This window comes from Microcaecilia unicolor, chromosome 5, assembly GCF_901765095.1.
Source record: "Microcaecilia unicolor chromosome 5, aMicUni1.1, whole genome shotgun sequence".
Taxonomy (NCBI): domain Eukaryota; kingdom Metazoa; phylum Chordata; class Amphibia; order Gymnophiona; family Siphonopidae; genus Microcaecilia; species Microcaecilia unicolor.
In genome coordinates, this window is record NC_044035.1 from 86,004,330 (window position 1) to 86,021,683 (window position 17,354).

Sequence of the window (17,354 nt, forward strand, 5' to 3'; positions counted from 1 at the left end):
CTTCCACATTTGATTACAAATGACCTTTGGAAGGAGTGATACAAGAACTTTAGTTTAATGCAGATGATGATTTGGTTTACATTTTAGGCAAACCACCTATGCAGGAAACCTTTTTGTAAGGTTACAATCCAAATAGAAGGTATCTAATTTTTTTGAAAACCAGTTTTGTGACGTTTGGGGGGTAATGGCAATGTAGCCCTGAGCACTGGTCCTTTCACTGCAGAGAAGATTCTTCCCCTATATAGTAAAGTTTGAAGTGTAAGAATGCTTTTTGATTTGACCCTTACTGTGGAAGAGCAGTTTAAAGCAGTCATTAAGATGACTTGTATTTGCCTCTGGTTATCAGAAAAATTATTCAATTTAACAGGTTCTAGATATATGACTATAAATGCCTGTGGGCCAACAAATCAGTTCTCACTATTATAATTGGATGGGGGTAGGGGGAATAGCAGTGGCGGGGGAGGGGATGATGGAAGGGGATATTGCTTAAGAGTCATCTAAAGGCTTGCTGAAATAGCTAATTTAACTATCCTGAATTTGGAGTAGGAGTATGCAAGCTAAATATGAAGAGAGAGAAAGGGTATTCTACAGGTAACAGCATAGGTAAGAGAAGACTGAGTCCCTGGAGATGTCTAGATGAAGATGAGAGTGGGGTGGGAAAGATGGAAGGGCATCATTGGAAAATTGGAGGGAGTAAGCCAGCACATAGAGGCTTTCTGTCACTTGTTTTCTTTTTCTTTTCATGATTTCCGTTTTTTTGTTTGTTTTTAGCTTGGTGGAGTGGGGTTGGTAGCTGTGCAGTTATACTATTATCCTATAACTAACTTAGTGGTGCTGACAACCAATAAGTCATGGAGGGAGATGAGTGATGCTACTCCTCTGTCATTGACCTCTTAGTATAATACTGATGAATCACTTGTCGGTGGAGAGCAGGAAATCAAATTTTTCACCCTGCATAAGACTGTCACAATTTCTTATATGGTACTGTGGTTTTTTTTTCTTCTTTTTTTTATTGATCATTTAGGCCTTATCTTTTTAGATTATAGGAAGTTAAGCAATATACAAGTCTACAGTATGACCAGAGACCAAGAAGTGGTTCTTTAAATCATAATAGTTCAGTGAGTTAGTGGAATGGAGAGTTGAGAAGCGTAAAATCTCTTCAGCAAAATCTGACACTTTAGTTTCTTACTCTATTCTGTTTACACTCCTGTTTTATTTGACTAGTTCTGTTAGTCAAGTATTGGCAGTATGAGATGATGAGTCTAGTTTGCCTGAAGTGTCTAGGAAATAGTGCATCAAATTATATTATTTTTTTTATGTGTTTTTTTTAGAATGTGGTGTCTGTTACATCATACTACTTAGATTTCTAGATTTGGGGACTCATTGCAGGGCTATTGTGCAATACACAAAATGTTGCTGGTAGTTTTTGGTGTAGTGTACATGCATGCAGCTACTTGCTATAGAAACTTTTCACAACTTGGTGTGTTGGTAGCTATGCACATAATTTTTGACCCATAAACAGTAATATATATGATTGCTGAAAAACAATTTAAAGAATTAAGGGCCTCTTTTTTTGCTAAGGCATGCTAGCATATTTAGTGCGCACTTCGACGTCCAAAGGAAAAAAAAGTCCCCCAATATTTTCCTCCACGGGGGGGGGGGGGGGGGGGGGGGGGAAGGGGAGAGGGGAGGAAGCCTTTGAAAATACTCATTTTTTTAGGATGTGAGTAGAGAGACCCAAGAGCAACAGAAATCTTTCGTGGCTCTTGGGTAGTACAAAATGATGGTGATATTTTTTGTGTTTTCCTGCTAAATGTTTAGTGAAAATTCAAAATGTACTTTATAATTTCTGTGGTCCACCAAAGCTTAAACTATTTCTTGATAAGTTTCCTGTTCAACTGGTTGAAGACTCTCATGTCTAGATTTAGGGTATTTCAGGTATTATAATTCAACATCTAGGATCTTTTCAATTGTGTGTTTTTTTGCTTTTTTTTTTAAATTTCTTCTGCTATTTCTGATGGACCTCTGTAAGATGGGGACTAAGAGGATAATTGGTTTTTATTTTAGTCTGTTAATTGTTTTAAAAGATTTTTATTTTCTGAACAAGTATTTGGAGTGCTTGTAAATCTTCTGAATTCTCAATAAAGTAGAAAACAAAACACACGCACACAAAAAACAAACAAACATGAAGTCATCTAGTTTCAAGAGCATTTGGTGTACCATAAATCACTTTTGAAAACTGCAAACTACTACTACTTATCATTTCTATAGCGCTACTAGATGTACGCAGCGCTGTGCACTTGAACATGAAGTCAGAGTCCCTGCTCGACAGAGCTTACAAACTACTGGAAGCTCTTTGGATCCAAGCCTAGCTGAAATGTTTCAGACTACGTTTGAATGTTTCACTGCAAGAGGAGTTAATGCTACTGCTTGGAAAAAAAATAGCTGGTAGAGCTGCTTTTTTTTTAACCACCTTTTGATCCAGAGTTGTATTAACAGTCCAGAGTTATGTATCATAAAGTTTCTTGCTAAGTTGTTGGAGAGGTTTGCGATGTTGCAGCTTAGTTTATTTTTAATTGACGAGATGGATGACTTTGGATGTTAATCAGTTTGGGTTCTATAGATAAGAAAGAAGGGTAGGCTACCAGTGTTGTGGCAAAAGGCCATACATGACAACAGCTAGAGAGCACAGAGGAAATCCTGCAGGTAAGTTTCCCAGTTAGCTACATAAGTACGTAAGTATTGCCATACTGGGAAAGACCAAAGGTCCACCAAGCACAGCATCCTGTTTCCAACAGTGGCCAATCCAGGTCACAAATACTTGGCAAGATCCCAAAAAAGATCCCGAAAATAGTGGTTCCCCCCCCAAGTCCAAAAGAGAAAATGAGTGCTTCATAGTGATTTTATGGGGGGGAGGGAATGTACTGTATATTTAGCTTTGTATAGTGCAGACATATTTATGGGAGCCCTATGACCAGGAGTGCGCTGTCTAGTTCATGAAGCTGATGATCACTCTGGTCTTGGCACTCCTTGGAAGCAAAGCTCAGCCTTTCTGGGTGGAGGGCTCTGCTTTACCTAGTTTTACATGAACAGGAGTTTGTATCCATACTGATTGGTCTAAGTGATGTGCTTTTGGTTATGTACCAGTCTGTTTTCTGCCCATGTGCACGGGGCATAGAAATTCATTTTGTTGTCCTGGTCAGATGTCCTGCGTATTCTAGATTAGGTCTTGCCCCATCCTTGGCCACCTTTAAATCTAGACTGAAAGCCCACCTCTTTAACATTGCTTTTGACTCGTAACCACTCGCCTCCACCTACCCTCCTCTCTTCCTTCCCGTTCACATTAATTGATTTGATTTGCTTACTTTATTTATTTTTTGTCTATTAGATTGTAAGCTCTTTGAGCAGGGACTGTCTTTCTTCTATGTTTGTGCAGCGCTGCGTACGCCTTGTAGCGCTATAGAAATACTAAATAGTAGTAGTAGTAGGTTGACCTCTTCAGTGTATGCAAACTTCTCATCAATTAGGGTTATCTGGAAAACAAGGTCAGTTAAGAACATAAGCACTGCCTTACTGGGACAGACCAAAGGTTCATCAAGCCCAGTACCCTGTTTCCAACAGTGGCCAATCTAGGTCCCAAGTACCTGGCAAAATCCCAGAACAGCAAAACAGATTTAATGCTGCTTATCCTAGAATATGGAGTGGATTTTCTCAAGTCCATCTTAATAATGGCTTATGGACTTCTTTTAGGAAATTTATCCAAACCTTTTTTTTTAAACCCTGCAAAGGTAACTGCTTTTACCACATTCTTTGGCAACAAATTCCAGAGTTTAATTACTCGTTGAATGAAGAAATAATTTCTCTGCTTAGTTTTACATTTACTACTTCTTTGTGTGTTCCCTAGTCCTAGTGTTTTTACTAGTTCTCAAGGTCTAGTGTGCCCACCCATTTTCTAAATAAAAGGAAACTTACCTTACTGATTTATTTTCACTTATTTATTTTTTAAAATCCAGGTAGTAATAACCTCTGATAGATGCATGGAATAGCCTCCCAGTGGAGGTAGTGCGCACTGCCCTCCCTGGAAGTTCTTTGTTCTGGAAATGGTCAGATCCTTGAATAATATGCCAGTGATATGGCAATGTCTGCGTAGAATCTCAATGATGTCTTTGAGAGTGGAGGTGTAGCCTAGTGGTTAATGCAGCAGACTTTGATCCTGGGGAACTGGGTTCGATTCCAACTCCTTGTGACTCTGGGCAAGTACTTAATCCTGCATTGCCCCAGGTACAATAAGTACTACTACTACTTAACATTTCTAGAGCGCAACTAGGGTTACGCAACGCTGTACAATTTAACAAAAAGGACAGTCCCTGCTCAAAGGAGCTTACAATCTAAAGGACGAAATATCAAGTTGGTGCAGTCTAGATTTCTTGAATAGAGGTTATAGTGGTTAGGTGCCGAAGGCGACATTGAAGAGGTGGGCTTTGAGTAAGGATTTGAAGATGGGCAGGGAGGGGGCCCTGGCGTATGGGCTCAGGGAGATTATTCCAAGCATGGGGTGAGGCGATACAGGTACAAATAAGTACCTGTATATACTATGTAAACCGCTTTGAATGTAGTTGCAAAAACCACAGGAAGGCGTCAAGTCCCATTACTCCTCTCCCCCCATTAGATACATTGGTGAAAGGGAGCAGACAAACTATTTTACTATTTGGTGCTCACTTTAGGTTTCAGTAGTGTGTGTCTCTGTTTGCGCTCCTCTAGTGAATGTTTGGTTACTGCATCAAATGGGTAACCTTTAGACTGAAATCTCCTGCTCATCTCCTTTGCTTGTTCTTTGAAAAAGCATCCTTAGAACAAAGACGTTTCTACCTCAAAACTGGCCATACAAGAGGTTGATCTTTAAAACCCTATTACAACAGCTCCAGGAATCAAGATATTGTTTGCCCATGGGTTTTCTATATAAGTCACTTTGAAAAGTCCCATCCTCGAATGATACAGATGTCTAAAAATGACCATAAGTTTTTTCATCAAATGTCATTTGGCGCTTAAGGTTGCTGTCAAATCCATTCAGTTGTTCATGGAAGGTATGAAGTTCCTCCATGCATAACATAGCCAGACCTCAAATTTTGGATGGGTCACTGGGCAAACTGGTTAGGCACATGTAGTCTCTACATCCCCCTCTGCGCCAACAGAAAATGTTAAATTCTAAGCTGGTGGGGATCCTCAAGCCTCACCAGCAGCAGAGGTCCTCCAGAGGCAAAAACAGGTCTCTTTCATTTTGCTTCAGCTGGTGGTACTATGCCACATGCTGCCCTGTCCCCTCGTGCATACTCTGTTTTCACGCAAGCATACAAACTGATTGCGTGTGGCAGGGGAAGCCAGAGCGACAGCAGCACGTACACAGTGCCACCAGCTGGAGCAATTAGGAAAGGGAACTGTTCTTGCCTCTGGAGGACCTCTGCAGCTGGTGGGATTTGGGGACCCCACCAGTCATAACAAGGACACCTAGAATTTGGGTGGATGGTCCCAGGCCCACCCATGGCTACACCACTGCCTCTACATGAGATAGATTTGCATACCAAGGGGGGCAGTGTTTGCAAAATCTATTCACACATATTCATTGTGGATATCCTGACAAACTTGACTAGCTGGGGTTCCCCCAGGACAGGTTTGGGAGCCTTTGCTGTAAGGTAAATAATATGTTAGTGGTGAAAATATTTTTACATCATAGTTTAGGGTTCAGCTTGTCTTCGAGACTCCACAGCCTGTTGAATTTTCAGAATAATAATAATGACTGTGTATGAGAGAGATGTGCATGTATTGCCTCTATTGTCTGCAGTATTAGCTCCAGCATATTCATTGGGGATATCTTGAAAACCTGATTGGTTTGCAGGAAGCACTGGCATATTTAAGAAGCTGGTGTTTCAGAATGATAATGAAAATAATTCTTAATTCAGTCAGATCAAAAGGGTGGATCACGAACTATAGCGTCCCCCTTTTTCACCCCCACCCCCCCCCCCCCCCCCCCCCCCCCCCCCCCCCCCCCCCCCCCCCTCTCAGGCTGTATCAGCCTGCTCGCTGTAATAGGCAGGAAAACCAGTGTGGCTTTTTTTTTTTTTTTTTTTTTATTAACACTAGGACTCCTTTTATTTAAACAAAGAGAAAATGCAACAGATGCAACTCACACCTTTTTGGTTCCAGCAGATATAGTTACTAATTAATAGTGAGGCTAATCAAAGAATACCAGCAGTCAAGCATGGAAAGAGATTTCCTTTTATAATATTACAGCTTTTTCAACTTCTATACAACTCTTCCTTTCCCAACCTCCTCCCTACCACCCCTTAAGCAATCACAGAACAAGTTACAGAGAACCTGAAATAAACTAAAAAACAAAAATTCTTACCATTCCCTTAAAAAGTAATCAAATACCAGTCAGGTAGATGCAATTTAATTAAAGGCCCTCACATGTTTGGCATTTTGCCAACATTTCCATATCAAACCATACCACAACTTGAAAACTCATTTATAGTCCCACGAGATCAGTCACCCAGCCCATAGTGGTGGTTAGGGTGGTGGACTTTGGTCCTGGGGAACTGAGGAACTGAGTTCAATTCCCACTTCAGGCACAGGCAGCTCCTTGTGATCTGGGCAAGTCAACTTACCCCTCCATTGCCCCATGTAAGCCGCATTGAGCCTGCCATGAGTGGGAAAGTGTTGGGGTACAAATATAACAAAAATAAAAATAAATAATAGTTGAAGGGAAAGATCTGTTCTTCCCAGAACATACAGGGCAAATGGGTCTGGATGAGAATTGCCCACTCACCCTGACCTTACAGGGAGAAGGTAATCAGGACCCTGTGGTTGGTGAGACTAAAGCATTGGAAATTGTGTTCTCCCTTGCTGAAGGGGAGAGATCCTTTGACTGAAGAGGATCATGGACTGCCCTTGTTGGAATATCATGGAGAGGATTGTTGACTATCTGTTGTTGGACTATTGTAAGTGGTCTCGTGGATTAATCCTTGTTTGGATTACTACAAAAGGGAATTACAGATAACCAGCTTTGCTGGGAGATCCAGCCTGGATGGTGTGTAACAAGAGAGAAGTCTTCAAGGGTCACTCAGCCCACACGTTCAAGTGGGTGGTGTGTAACAATATGTAACTGGGAACTAGCATCTAAGTTATCTGCTACCCAGGCTAGGAACCCCCCCCCCCCCCCCCCCCCCCCCCCCCCCCCCCCCCCAAAGTTTTGTTGCTGCTACATACTAGTAGACTTGATACAATTTTTACCGCTGTTCTGGAAGTCAACTTTCATCTACTCATCTTGTCCTTTTCCCCTTCCAGGCAAATAAACACATAAATCATAGAATAGTGATGTCTCATTGCTGTTCACTTTTGGCTTAAGTGCTCTCAACACTTGCACTATCATTTTGTTTTTTTGTTTGTCTAACAGTATATAACTACAACAATTCACAATAAAAAAGGAGAGATTCTCGGATGAGTTTCTACCCAGTGTCTTCAAATGCGTCATGTATTTAATAATTTGACTAGACTGAGCAATTAAGAGAATAGGAGAAGGTTATATTAAGAATGTAAAATAATAATTCTTCCATAAAGTTCGCCTAAGTTTGTTTTATTTATTTATTTTATAAATACTAGCAGTATAAAAGCAAGAACAAATGTGAGCTTGTCTTAGAGAAACCCCTAGAGGTGGGAAGAGTGGCCTAGTGGTAACGGTGGTGGACTTTGGTCATGAGGAAACTGGAGTTCGATCCCACTTCAGGCACAGGCAGCTCCCTGTGGACTCTGGGGAAGTCACTCTAACCCCTCCCCATATTGCCCCATGTAAGCCGCATTGAGCCTGCCATGAGTGGGAAAGCGCGGGGTACAAATGTAACAAAAAATATGAAAAGAAAGGAAAAGAAAACACAAATGTGTTAAGATCCCCAAATTTATCTGACTTTTTTTGTGTCCTGTGTTTACATTCAAAGCTGATCTTTATAGTATTATATTTAATTGCAATTACATTTATCTTATACAGGTACTTTTTTAAAAATTGTCTTACTAGATGTGAACCGTTAAAGTCAGAATATATTTTTGTGCTCCCACAAACTTGACCCTTATCCTGAGCCTGACAGTTTTCTCCCATTTCCTTAGCTTCACCCTCACACATTCTCCCTCACCCTCATAGTCCTCTTCCCTTCAACCCTGACATCACAGCTCCCCCATGAATCTTCCCCAGTTGATCTCGGCACTGTCAATTTCCCCCCCCCCCCCCCCTCTTCTACTGATGCCGGTATGTCCACTGCATTCTTTCGTTATCTTGTGTATGTAGATGCAGCCATGATCATTTCACCATCTGTGAATCCACTTAACCCACCAAAGTAAAGGGTAGTGTAAAGGGAAAAGGAACGAATCTGGAAAGAAGCACACATGGGCTGATGCAGGGAGTGTAAGAAGGTTTAAAATAGGGCTGTTCATCGATTAAAAATTTCAGTCGCTGTTAATTGCATGATCCAAGTTTAAAAGAGTGAAATAAATCTAGCATGTACACATAGTTGTGTACATTTTTTTTTATTGATCCTAAACATTCAACCAAATAACTTTGATTGTAGTTCATTTCTTCAGGCATGTGAAAAGCAAGCCTGTGCATACAGATGTGTGCCAATTAAGCTTAATATATTTTTTCTGGACTTAGCTGGCATCTTTCTCAGTATTAGATGTAGGTGAGCTACATTCAGGTACACTAGGTATTTCTCTGTTCCCAGGGGAATTGGAATCAAATTTTGTTTGGATTTTTTTTTTCCCCAAGAATTTTTATTGAGATACCATTTGGAACAATGAACACCACAACCAACATACAAACAGCCTGATGCAAAAATGAGGTAAAACAGGCACTGCCAACTTGGGCAGACTCTTGTATTGCCTGTTTATTCTTTCTGCCCCCTCCATCATCCCAAACACTCCATCACCTGAAAAAACCAGCATATTCCCCGATCCCCTAAGGTGGAAAAGAATACTTGCACCCAAGAAGTGGGCTAACCCAACAGATCACAATCTGCTGCCAAAGCTGGTGCTAGGAACAAGAGTACATTCTCTGACACTAACTCCCACTGAGCCATCTCCATTCATATGGTTCTACCAAGCTTTCAGCACTTTTTAGCCACATTATAGGTTGCGGGAGATGAGGGGCACACATAAAAAGAAACAGCTCAAAAGCTGCCCTAACTTTACACTCTTAGCTATGCAGGCCCGAGCAGTGAATATTGGCATAACTATAAGTTTCAAAGCCCTCCTAGCCTTCCAAACTGCCCCCTTCTTCCTACTTCTCCCCAAGGTCTAGGTAGTCTCCCAGTTGGCCCTACTGGGGGGCTTCGCTCCTGTCCCTAACTACCCCACTAGGACCACCAGGGAGACAGGCCTGAAGAGGGGCCTACCTAGACCTCTGAGGAGGCTATTTGGGAGGCCAGGAGGGGGATGGGAGGGGCTTTTAACCTAAACAAAAATAGTTACATGGGTCTCAGCTGATATTCAATGATACAAATCATCCCCAAACCACCCAAGCACACCTAAAACACGTCTCACACAACATACCCAACATCCGCCTATTCTCTTTTACTCAGCTTATGATCAACGTATTTAACCATGTACTGACTTTATCATAACCCTACTCTGTAAGCCACATTGAGCCTGCAAAAAGGTGGGATAATGTGGGTACAATGCAATAAATAAAAATAAATAAATATTCAACTGGGGCCCACATAACTTTCTTATTCAGGTTGCCTGCTGACTATCGTCCAGGACCCACATAAGCTCCGGTGGCCATGGAGTGTAAATCGGCCACAAATATTCAATGCAGTGCCCAGATATGGCCTGGCATGAATGTCTAGGGCTAATCTAGCTAATGACAGCATTAAAAAAAAAAAAAACACTGTTGCTGGCTGAATATCGGCTGGATTGATTTTTTGAAATACAATTTTGGGGTATCATGACTGTGTCAACCTAGAGCTATAAAAAATTTGCTAGTGTTTTGGAATTGATGAAATTTCAAGATAAGATCTTGTTTATTTTGTATTCTATATAGAGCTCTGTCATTTGAATTCCATATTAGCTTTTCACTTCAGAACAAGTTACGGTATTTGCGAGAGAAGAGATTATGCCTGCCTTCTTCACCTCTTGCTCTGACATACATAATGTGTAGTATTCTAAGAAAATCCAATTTCACTTTAAAGTGAGAACAATCTGCTTCAGATATCTACTGTGGAGTGCTGCTTAAGGAGCCTGAAAAGGTTGTCAGAAACTATTTCCTAATATTTATGCAGTATGTCATTTAGAGAGGAGGGAACAGTCTTTTTTTTCCTGCTGTGGTCCCCCCCCCCCTCCACATCACACACTCACCGCACATTAAGAACATAAGAGTAGCCATACTTGGTCAGACCAATGGTCCATCTAGCCCAGTATCCTGTTTTCCAAACATTAGCCAAGCCAGGTCACAAGTACCTGCAGAAACCCAAGTCGTGGTAACACTCCATACTACAAATCCCAGGGCAAGCAGTTGCTTCCCCACCATGTTTGTCTCAATAGCAGCCTGTGGACATTTCCTCCAGGAATTTGTCCAAACCTTTTAAACCCAGATATGCTAACCGCTGTTACCACCTCCTCCGGCAAGAGTTCCAGAGCTTAACTATTCGTTGAGTAAAAAAATATTTCCTATTTGTTTTAAAAGTATTTATTTCCATGTAACTTCATTGAGTGTCCCTAGTCTTTGTACTTTTTCAAACGAGTAAGAAATTGATTTACTTCTTCTTGTTCTACACCACTTAAGAGTTTTTAGACCTCAATCATATCTCCCCTCGTTCTCTTTTCCAAGCTGAAGAGCCCTAACCTCTTTAGCCTTTCCTCATACGAGAGGAGTCCCATCCCCTTATCATTTTAGTCGCTCTTCTTTGAACCTTTTCTAATTCGGCTATATCTTTTTGAGATATGATGACCAGAATTGAACGCAATAATCAAGGTGCGGATGCACCATGGAGCGATACAAAGGCATTATAGTATTTTCGGGCTTATTCACCATCCCTTTCCTAATAATTCCTAGCATCCTGTTTGCATTTTTTGGCCATCGCCGCACACTGAGCAGAAGATTTCAGCGTATTATCTACAATGACACCGCACTCGCCTTGCTCCTCCCCCACCACAGGATCCACATTTTTCTGAGGGGTTTTTTTTTTTTTGGTCTTACCCGACAGTGACTTGGCCAAGTGCTGAATTAACTTGCGTTGGGCATTTAATGTGTTAATTGCATATTAATGCATTAATGTTACAGCCCTATTTAAAATGAATACTGGAAGAAAGACTGAGGCCAGAGATAGACAGAGGAGATTCAGAAACACAAGAGATCAAGGTAGGACAGGCAAAGAAATAAGCAGGAAGAAAAACCTGTAGGTGGAAGAGCAGATTTATTTTGGTGATATGAATAGATGATCTCTTTACATGTTTTGGCCATCATCTTATCATACTGCTTGCAACTTGGGTAATCTTTCCCTTCCATGGAACCCTGCCTATGTATCTAGTTCCACATAAACTAGGTACTTAACTGCCAAATACAATACTGTGCAGCAAAAATGATTATTGACAGACTCTTACTGACAAGTACATAGGACCAGAAGAAAAGAAGAACAATGATTTCCCCCTTGGGGAAAAATGCATTTAACAAAAAATGGACATAATGCTTGTAGAGGTGTCCCTGATAGGATTTTGAAGGATCAAATCACCAAGGAGAATGAGATTCAAAACAAACATGCTGCATTAATGGGGGATCTTAAATTAATGTGCTCAATCATTGAAAGTGGTAGCTGAAGCACAAAACTGTAGAGGGGAACAGAAAAGGATTATCTATTTGAGAGACCCCAAAAAATAGCTCTATATGGAATTGAGAGAGAGCATTAGTATGCATGAGGGGGTTTATAGAACACTACCCCTCACCCTTAAAAATAGTCCCTCAGATAGCCTGAGCCACCTTAAAACATTTAGTCCCACCCCAAGTGAAAGTGAGCAGGAGGGGTGGAGCCCAAAAGGACAGGAAACCCAAGAGGCTAGGGTTAAGAGAACCAGGGAAGGAAGAACTGAAGCCCAAGCATATGCTTTTCAACCTATGTCTAGCGACCATGACCTGGCCAACTGACTTATAAGCCTTGCTCTGAGATCTGTCTGGAGCTAGACCTGGAAACTCAGAGAGAGAGAAGAACTTATAAACTGTGTTTGAGGCATGGCAGTCACCTGCCACAGACTATGTTGTTGGGCCCTGTCAGCTACAGACCCTGGCTAAGACTGTGTTTTTTGAACTAAAGACTTTTCACCTTTTTTTCCTGCCCTGTGATTAACAGAACCTCAGGTTTTCTGTTAGAGAAAACATATGTTTTATTTTTTACACGTTTATCGGCTGTGTTATTGTACAGGCTCACCCTCAGCCCTCATTCGCAGTATCACTGTATGATAAAAATACAGCTGTGTAAAAAAAACTGAGTTTTTTGCAGGCTGTAGAACACACAAAAAAGCAGAATGGCCACCCAGCATATGGTAGAGCTATCTAATGAACTGAGGTACTAGCAAAATATTAAATATAAATATAAAATAGATGACAGGTAGGTTAAAGAGCCCCAAAATGGAAGAGCTTTGGCCCAGGTGGAGTTGAAACGTGCAATGGAGGAGGACTCTTGATTGTCAGTCAGTTAATCCTCTGTTCAATAGACTCTGTTATGATAACACATGAATCCTCTGCTGCACCCTCCAGGAACAACTTTTAATTTCTACAAAAAATGTTCAATTAATTTAAGGAGTATTGCAAGGGACTTAGTATTGCGTATCACAATCTAGCACAACCACATTACAGTCCTCTGTCATATAACTTCTGTTACTCTGTCTATGTATTCCATCTTCACTTATTCTATGTTCTGTCTACCAAGACATTTTATTGTTCATTGTGTTGATATTGTATATATATACTATACCATGCTATGTACTGTTTGAATATTTTACTGCTGTAATTGTCTGTTGGCCATGTTTTTCTTATTCTTAGGTGAATTCCTTCATAAAGGCAATAATTAAATCCTAATGAATATAATCCCATCAGAGGTGCTTCTTTTTCTTATGACACACTGAACACTCTCAAAGTGGGATCATTTCTAGTTTGAGGTGAGCAAAAAGTCAGGTGGTATCTCCACAGAATACTCCTTCACTTTCAGAAATGATTTGAGGGGGATGAAATCTAGCTCCAAGAAGTTTTCCAAGTGTGTTTAGGAGGGCATATCTAACCTGAGATTCATTCAGTGCTAGGCAATAGAAATATCCTTCCTGCTTCGGTAGGAAACAAGCCATGTACATATATTGTTGGCATTCAGAGGTGACTATACTTGTGCCAGTTCATAGCTTCATACAAGCACCTTAGCTTTGCTTATGGCTGATTCCACTTAGCAAGGCCAACTTTCCCACTCCTCTGTTGTAGTCAAGGTGTCCATGAAGAGGAGGAGAAAATGCAGAGAGTTCTTAACATGCCTCCTGGCAAAGATCTTAAACCCTGGATCACTTGAGCAAGGTGTCCAAAGGGCAATGCTGATCTTAAGCCCTGGATCACTTGAGCAAGGTGTCCAAGGGGCAATACTTTTGTAACTCATCAACTTTATATGAAGTGGTATATACATACCACTTTATCACCTTCTTCTCTTGCACAAACTATGCTGACAGCTATTTTAGCAGAAGCTGACCAAGTGTGGAGTCCTGGATCACTTGAGCAAGGTTTCCAAAGGGCAATGCTTTTGTAACTCATCAACTTTATATGAAGCGGTATATACATACCACTTTATCACCTTCTTCTCTTGTACAAACTATGCTGACAGCTATTTTAGCAGAAGCTGACCAAGTGTGGAGTCCATCTTGTATATGTAGCTTATGATGTTTTGGAGACTACCTCAGATTTTGGCCTCCTCCGCCATTGCCACTGAGTATCTTATGTGATTATAGGCTTCTGGCGTATGTGAGAGTAACTACACAGGGCTGGCCAATGATCCATGTATTGGATGCCATTCAGGACCATTGCTTCATTTTACTGCACCTCTTGGTGTACTACTGTCCACATCTTCTAGATGAATGACCACATCCCAATACAAAAGAACTACAATAGCAGGTGAACCTTCATTCCCTTCCAAGGGCAGTCTCTAAATTGAGCAGCCTGCTTTATCAGGCTCCGCTAACAAAGGACCAAAAAACAGATGACACCTAACAACCATTTACTTTTTTGACTGATTATATAGTCACAGCCTACACCTCTTCAAAACATACACTCTGCTTCTCTGTGAAAGGTTGGATTCACCTTGTTCTCTAGCATGTTTTCCATATTAAAAAGATAGGATGCTGCTTAACACTCCCCGTTCTCCCACCAGATCAACCTGTACTGTGGTTTGCCTTACCTGAGCCCCATACCTGCTTGCTTCAGGTAGAAGTGAAGCTGCTCTAGCAGAACAGCAGCATAGAGGGGGCTTGACTGCAGGAAAGGAACCAAATCTTCTATTCGAACTACTGCTTGATTTCCAAGAAGACAGAGAACTTGTGCTTTATTTTAGATCTTAGAGATCTCAACTTGTTTCTGTGCAAGTAAAATCCAAATCCAACACTTTTCCCTCTATTTTTTCCTAGTTGAAGAAGGGAGATTGGCTATGCATATTGGATTTCGAAGAGCCTTTCACATATTTTGATCCACCTATGACCTCAAGGATCCTTTCACATGTTTTGATCCACCTATATTGCAGAAAATACCTCGGGTATTTTCTGTAGGTAAAAAAATCTTTTATTTTGGCCTTTCCCTATTGGGGGTGAATGTTAGGGTCACTTAAGTGGAGTGGAGGAGTAGCCTAGTGGTTAGTGCAGTGGACTTTGATCCTGGGGAACTGAGTTCAATTCCCACTGCAGCTCCTTGTGACTCTGAGCAAGTCTCTTGACCCTCCATTGCCCCTGGTACAAAATAAGTGCCTGAATATATGTAAACCGCTTTGAATGTAGTTGCAAAAAACCTCAGAAAGGCGGTATATCAAATCCCATTTCCCTTTCCCTAGTATTCCCTGTATTGAGAACTGGTTTCTGGCAGCTTCTTTGGAAAACCTAGTCAAACTCGGGGAAGAATCGGCTCACGTATTTCATAAATCTTTGTAGTTAGAGCTAACTTTTGAAGTTCAGCTTAGGCAATTGTTTCCATGACTGTTGTCATGTTTTTCCAAAGGAGGGTCACACATGACCAACCCTTTGTCGTATAGGTTTGATCATTTTTCTTGTGTGTACATATGCCAGACAAGTCAGCTGGCCATATGCATAGAAACTGAAACATTTTTTTTTCTACAAGCAAAACCCTCCTCAATCTTATTTCATTTGCTTTTACTTTTGCATTTCTTATTTTGTTTGACACTATTTTTCACTTTTTGACTCTTTTCGACTTTTCTTCCACCACCCCGACCCTTCTCTGCCTTTTTCTGGGCCGATGTAGAAAGCTAATGCAGGTGGAAGCATTCGGATCATGCAACATCTATGCTCGGTTTTCTGGGCACACAGTACAGAAAAGGGGTTTGCACAGAAGCTAATCTTGTGCAGCCCTCCAAGTTAAGACACCAGTACGCATCCTATTAAAATGGATTTAATGAGTCTATTAGCTATTCCACCCTGATGCAACTGCTATAGAAGACTTAGATGAGCACTATGCGGAAATATGATGCCAATTCAGAGGAAACATAGAAGGAATAGCAGTTCTCAGCAGTTCCATTGGGATGGAATAGCTAATACTTATTACTTGCTGCCTTGGATTTCTTCTACCCTCACCCCTGATCTCAGAAAGGACCCACCGTCCAGAGAATGCCCCCTGTTCTCCTCTGATACTACCCAAGAAATTCCTTGTAGTCTAGTGGACCCTCAACCCCAGAGACAATAACTCGATCCCCCTGACAACCCCCCCCCCCCCCCACCCCCCGAAAAATGGCTGGTAGTCTGGTGGGCTCCAACCTCTCTCCATCCTCCTCCATCTCGCCATGTACTTTTAATAAGAGGCAGGAGCAGTGTTGCTTCTGTGCCACCATACATCCTGCAACAGTCCACGTGAGGTCAGGCTGCGAAATTTGTGAATTTTCCCCTTATTTAGTAGTCTGGGTGCATTCCTTCAGGGGTTAACTGGGGAGGGGGTGGAGGGGTGACACAAGGCAGCTAACAATTTTTATTTATTTATTATTTAAAAGTCTTCTTTTCTGTGAGTGAATCAGCAAATCATAACTCGAACATTGACAGGAAGGGAGTCCTTTCTTTGCTCTTCAGCAGCAAACAGCTGTTGTCACGGTTGTGCCCAGGTTCCTGGCTCGCAGTCACCTCAGTCCCCGGGGTTTAGACCTGGGGAATGCTGCGAAGTGATGGTTTACCGTTTCCTGTGTTGCAGAAGATATGCTGATCCGGTCCGGATCTTCCAGCTCTCCAGATTGTTTTGGGAGTTTTTGGAACCAAGCAGCACCCATACCTGGTGAACTCCCTTGTGACCTGCCTTTATTAACTACCTGGTAAGGTTCCTAGTTGCCTTGCAACAGTGTTCTTCAGAGGCGTTCCTTTGGTGTGAAGTGTTGCAGTGCCTTTGCGCTTTTCGTGTAGGTGACTTTTACTCTGCTTGTTTTTTGGACTATTCTTCTGCCTGCCGCCTGCCCAGACCCGGATTGTTTATTGGACTATTCTTCTGCCTGCTGCCTGCCCAGACCCGGATTGTTTCTGGATTGTTCGTTTGCCTGCTGTTTTTCCCGGAACCCAGCGTGTATCTAGTGTTCCTGTTATTTGTCAGCCTGCTGCTGTGTCCTGCCTTGTCCTGCAAGCCCAGAGCTCAACTCTTGGTGAAAGGTGGCCAAGTGTAGGTGAAGCCTTACTCTAGTCCACTGTGTTCCAGTTCCGGTCTGCCTTATCTGGTGTTGGGGTGATTCTCCTGCCGCTGCTGCTCGGCAGTGGCCTAAGGGCTCACAAACCCAGGTTCCTGCTGTGTATACGTGACAGCTGTGTACTATTGCCCTGGGTAGGCTGGTGTTTAAACACAACTTGTTAATGTGGCTATAATTTGTAAGTCGGTTTACTGAGCACAGAGCTCTAATGCAAGTTTTCTGCATCTGCTCCTCTGTCCTTGCCTTATTTTATTTGGGCCAACTAGCAGTAGCACAACAGCATGTCTTGCTAGCACTAAACTAGCAATAGTGCATTTCACCCCAGGGCCTGATCTTCTCTAATTGCTGGAAACCAGTGGCAATAGATGCTTACAGTCCAGTGTCTGTCAGGATGAAATTATTTTCATGTGTCTG

General features: G+C 41.8%; 1 protein-coding gene across 5 annotated transcripts in view; it reads left to right on the forward strand.

Moving 5' to 3' along the window:
• Nucleotides 1–17,354, forward strand: part of SGMS1 (sphingomyelin synthase 1) — a 351,065-nt gene that overhangs the window by 27,083 nt on the left and 306,628 nt on the right. Inside the window, exon 1 of one of the 5 annotated variants that reach the window (XM_030203085.1) lies at nucleotides 13,158–13,188. The exons of the other annotated variants lie outside the window; for them this stretch is intronic. The gene's annotated coding sequence lies outside the window, so the exon portion shown is untranslated. Of the gene's footprint in view, nucleotides 1–13,157; nucleotides 13,189–17,354 lie in introns of those variants that run through there. 5 annotated transcript variants of the gene reach the window in all.